The sequence below is a fragment of the Echinops telfairi genome, unplaced genomic scaffold, assembly GCF_000313985.2.
Source record: "Echinops telfairi isolate 266 unplaced genomic scaffold, ASM31398v2 ScPeMD7_3;HRSCAF=10, whole genome shotgun sequence".
NCBI classification, from domain to species: Eukaryota; Metazoa; Chordata; class Mammalia; order Afrosoricida; family Tenrecidae; genus Echinops; species Echinops telfairi.
Genome location: NW_022103899.1, coordinates 64,338,183 through 64,343,371, shown reverse-complemented (window position 1 = coordinate 64,343,371; position 5,189 = coordinate 64,338,183). Strand labels below are relative to the sequence as shown.

The 5,189-nt window shown below is 64.2% G+C and overlaps 1 protein-coding gene across 1 annotated transcript in view; it reads left to right on the top strand.

Annotated features, from left to right (window-relative positions):
- Nucleotides 1-1,283: 1,283 nt before the first annotated feature.
- KIF1A (kinesin family member 1A) overlaps nucleotides 1,284-5,189 on the top strand; it is a 72,921-nt gene continuing 69,015 nt past the window's right edge. The window contains exon 1 of the mRNA XM_045297502.1: nucleotides 1,284-1,367. The gene's annotated coding sequence lies outside the window, so the exon portion shown is untranslated. The remainder of the gene's footprint in view (nucleotides 1,368-5,189) is intronic.

The following is a 5,189-nucleotide window of genomic DNA, read 5'->3' as shown; positions in this document are numbered from 1 at the left end:
ATACTAAGGATGCTGAGGAACTGAGGATACTGAGATACCAAGGATACTGAGATGCTGAGATACTGAGGATGCTGAGGAACTGAGGATACTGAGATGCTGAGATACTGAGGATGTTGAGATACCGAGGATACTGAGATACTGAGGATGCTGAGATACTGAGGATGCTGAGATACTGAGGATGCTGAGGATATTGAGATATGAGATACTGAGGATGCTGAGATACTGAGGATGCTGAGGAACTGAGGATACTGAGATGCTGAGATACTGAGGATGCTGAGATACTCAGGATGCTGTGGATACTAAGAATGCTGTGATACTGATGATACTGAGATGCTGAGGATGCTGTGGATACTAAGGATGTTGAGAAAAAGAGCAGGGGGGAGAGGAGACCTGACCACCGATTTGGGGGTGTGAGGTCACTTCAAGACTTTGTCAAGGCTACCCAATCCGGGAAGTGGGATGGGGGGTGGGGGCAGGCTGTAGGCGGATCGGATGGGGCTGTAGGAAGCTTGGTGCTGTTTTGGGGAGCCAGGCTTTACTAAGGGTGGGCTGAGGGAGACTGGGTCCTACCGCAGAGTCAAGCTGCAGAAGTGAGACCGGGCGGGCAGACCCTGGGACTGGTGCCCTAGTGGAGTTGACAGGGAGGGTTGGGGTCTCACCCAGAGGCATGCTGGGAGGAGAGGCGCGGGTCCCCAGCCGGTTGCATCATCCCTGAGAGGAGGAGGGCCAGGCTGTTCCTGACATGTCCGCAGTGCGCGGTTTCCGTTGGCTCTCAGGCGGGGATGGCTGCGATATTATATTGTTACCTGTTACAATGTCCCCACTCCCACCCGCACCCCTACTTCAGAGTGAGGAGCCCCCTGGGCTTTGTCCTCCGCTCGGACCTTGCATCTGTGCTGTGGGGCTCCCCAGGGCGCTACGCGGGGTGGTGGGCACGCTTGGGTGGGGCCACGGACTAGACCTCGCCGCCCCTTCCCTGAGAGGTGGGGCTGGCTGGCGGAGGCAGTGCCGGGCGGGCGATGGGGCGCAGTGTCCTGGCTGCCGGAGCCCCCCTTCCGCAGAGCGAGCCGCGGTGTCAGCCGTGATGTCACAGCCCGCCCCAGCCTGAGCTTGGGCTGCGGCGGCGGCGACGCCCGTCCCTCTCCCCGCGCCACAAACCAGCTGGCGGCTGGGTGAGGGCATCGCTCGCAGCCAACCAGCGCGGCGGGAGGGGCGCCGGGCGGGCGGGGGGCGCGCAGGCCGTCACGCGTCACCACCGTCACAGCGCCCAGCGCAGCCCGGGAGGCAGCCCAGCTCCGCGCTCCGGGACCCGCGCCCGGTCCGCTCCCATGCGGAGCCTCATCCACTGACCTGGTGACGCCGGAAAGGTGAGGCCGCAGTCGCTCAGCTTGCGCCCCGCGCCCCTGGCACCCCACACCCCGCGCCCCGGGCACCCCGGGCCCGCACCCTGTACCGCACCGACTGCGCGCACAGCCGCTGTCCCTGGAGCGGGCGCCAGTGTCCTTGCGCGGCCGCCGCGGCTCAGCATTCCCGACCCTGGTCGCTTCGGAGAACAATGGAGCGAACCCAAGACCCTTCGCCCTCCCGCATCCCGCCGCGCCCCGGTGCGGAGGCCGGCCCTAGCTGGGCGGGTCCCTAGTGGAGGGCGAGCCGGGGTGGGTCTGTGACGGGTCTGCCCCCTTCCTTGGATAGCCCCCTCCCCCGAATGAACCGCTGGGACAGGGCCCGGACGGGCTGCTGGGGGGCGATGGGGGAGGGGAGGGAAAAGAGGGGCTGGGGCTCAGGGGGGCGCCCTGGGGGCGCGGCTGCAGCGCCCCCGCCCAAGGAGAGGGCGCGCAGAACGTCAGGTGCGCACAGCGGCCCTGGTTCCCGGGTGGGGATGCGGATGCTGGAACCCAGAGCAAAACAGGCAAACGGGGCTGCCTGCGACCCCCATGGCGGCCTGCACTCCCTTCCCGAGAGACTCAGCCCCTCCGGGAAGGCTGGCTGCCGGCACCCCAGAAACAGGTGTGGCCTGGGCTGGGCGCGGGAGGGGCTGCGGCGCTGCGCCATCTGGGCAGGTGGCTCTCCCCAGGAGGCCCAGCTCAGATGACAGGAGGAATCCAGGCAGGGAAAATCTCAACTTTCCCCCAAACCAGCAACATCCCCCGCGCGGGGAGGGGTCAGTGGCCTCCTGGCCGGCGGGAGGGAGGGTCTCAGGCGGTGGCCGCCGGGAGGGGCAGCGGGAGCGGAAGGATGGAATGCCGAGTCATCGGGCCTGCCGCGACGTCGCTCCGCGCGGACCCGATGCGCGTCCACGTCCTCAGGAATAGGGACTTCTCTCCAAGTGGCGGCCCCATCTCTGGGTCCCTACGCTGCCCAGATTAGAGGCTTGTGGGCTCCCGAGATGACCCTGCATGCAGAAGGGCAGCCACAGAGACAGACAAACCCCGACATCAGCCGCGCCACCCATTTCCTGGGACAAACGGGCCACAGGGACGCCCAGAGGCCCCCTGGCGCTGCCGATACAGCCCCCCACCCCCTGCAGCCTTACCTTCTCTGTACCCCTCCCCTCTCCCGCAGACCTTGGGTTGGCGGCTGGGGACAGGGTGCGGGTGGGGGAAGGTTGGGGCTCTACCTGCGGCGGCCATTTTGCAGGTGTGGTTGGCTGAAGGAGCAGCGTGGGATGGGGTGTACAGGGGCCTCAGACCTCTATGCCCTCTGGCCGCTGGCAGGGGAGCGATGGGGGTGGACGTGGATTCTTGCACCTCTTAAACAAACCAATCCAACCCTATGCACAGCCACGAGTTGGTCCTTGTTCATGGGACCCTACAGGACAGAGGAGAAGGGCCCCTTTGGGTTTCCGTGGCTGCAGATTTTCAGTGGGGGTAGACTGTCTCATCTTACCCCCTCAGGGTGTCTGGTGGGTTCCAGCCACTGTGTGGCACCCCTCGGGGGCATAAACCCATGCAGAGGTGGGCGCTTTGTCTGGGGCGGTGGTCAGGATCCAGGGTTCTAGGTATGGGTGGGGTGGTGGTGGTGCGGGGCTTGGGGGGGGGTGGCAGCAGGAAAACCACAGTCTGAGGGGCCAGATAGAGGCGGTGGTGTCTTGGCCTCGGGACCACCATGTCTCCACCTCCCCCAGGCCTCCGTCCTCTGGGAGGAGGTAGCAGGCCCTCTCTCATCCAGTACAGGCAGGTGGGTCTTTGAGGAGCTGTGGGCCCTGTCCAGGTTGGGGTGCGGATTCGGGCAGCAGGCTTTCTGGGAGGCTGGGGTCTCTGGGGAAGGGGGCTTAGGCTGGAATGGGGGCTGCAGGTGGCTCCACCCACTTGTTTTCTTCAGAGATCCAGCATCCTGCCCCCGTCAGGGACCCGCTGGGTGCTCCTAAGTCCTGGGTGTTCTCTCTGTCTAAGTGAGAACTCTCAGAGGGCTATTAGATGCAGGTGGCCCTGCTGGGTGTGGCCCCCGGGGCAGGTAGGGGTATGGGGGCTTCTGAGGAGGGTCTGCTGGGTGCCAGCTGTCCCCCCACCCACCACATGCTGCCCCTACTGGGCTTTCTCTCCTATACCCAGCCGGAGTGCCCGATAGACTGCCCGGCCCAGGACTGACTGCCATCCCAGGCAGGGGAGACCAAGGCTCTGCTCACAGCCAGAGTGGAGGAGGGGCTCAGCCTTTGTCTGGTCACTCCAAGAGGGTCCATGTGGGCCACCAGGTGGAAAGGGGGGCATGCCCTGCCTTGAGGGAACTGGCCAGGCCAGGCCATCCAGCCTGAGACCCTGTCTAGCCCACTGGTGAGCCAGCAGGGGCCTGAGTCACAGGCAGTGGTCAGCTGGGCCACCCCACTCAGCAGCAGTTGATGACCACTGGGAGGAGAGCAAGCTCCCTGGGGCCCCACCAGCATGTATGCTCTCTGGCCCCACCCCTCCCCCAGCTGCCCCTAAGAAATCAGGTGTGCCCTCTCTCCCCTCTCCCCTGGGAGCTGCTGAGGGTGGGCCTGGGTGGGGCCAGGAACCCTGCAGCCCTGCAGTTCTGCCCTACTTGTGAGTCAGGGACCACTGCTGCCCACCTCTTTAGGGAGTGGGCTCTGGGTCACTGCTACCGCAGACTTGCTGAGCAGGAAGGCCCTCTCTAGGGAGGAGCAAGGCTGCCGGTCAGCCCAGCGGCCCCTGGGGCACCCCCACCCCACCAAGTGGCTTGGCTTGGTTTTGTCATTTCATAGATGGGGGACTGGGAGGGCAAGAGACACAGACAAGGTCACACTGTGACAGTCCCCAGGCCCCCAATCCCAATGGCCTGACCTGGGTGTTTGGGCACCGTGTTGCCTTCCATGCCCTGCTCTGAGGGGACGGCGCAGGCCTCGGGGCTGTGGGGGTCAGACAGGGAGGGAGGAGGGAGGGCTTCTCCCAGGGTTTCCTTTCATTGAAGCCAGTCCAGGTCTGGGCCTGCCAAGCCTTTGGAGACTGAGCCTCTAGCTCAGATAGGCTGTGTGGGGTGGCTCTCTGGTTCAGGGCTCCCCATAGCTTGGGGCGACCACCCAAGGACTCCCTGCTCACACCTCCTTTCTTATCCCTCCCCTTCTATGATATTGACCCTGACTACTGGGCAGCCCCCGTGGACTGTGAGGGTCCCCTATACACACATACACATGGGCTGTGGGGTCCCTTACACACCCACCCACACATGGGATATGAGTGTCTTCTATACACATCCACCCACATATGCGCTGTGGAGGTCTCCCCTCCCCCACATGCCCCCCTCACAGGAGCTGTGGGGGTCCCTCTGTTCACATCACCCTCCTCCTTTCTAGGAACTCTCTCCATGCCCCTGCACATGAGCATTCCAGCCCCCTAGATGTCACCTTCTCTCAAGCCCCCTAAGCCCCTCCTTAGCCCCCCGCCCCAGGCCCAGGGGCTCCCCCTCTGCACCCTCCTGGGCACTTGACGTGCTGTGAATGTTGGGTGGGTGCAGTGAAGGGGCAGTGAAGGCCTACACTGGGCTGGATGCTTGCTGACTCCTTGTCTGAGGCTCTGAAACCTTTATGAGACAGGTGGCGATCCAGAGGAGACCCAGAGGATGAGACTTGTATAAGGCAGACCTGGGGGCTTCTAGCCACCTCTTCTGACCCCAAGCGGCTGCATTTACTGCTTTATGCCCAGCCCCACCCCCAGCCCCAGTCCAGGCCCAGCGCCAACTTCAGCCCCAGCCCCAGC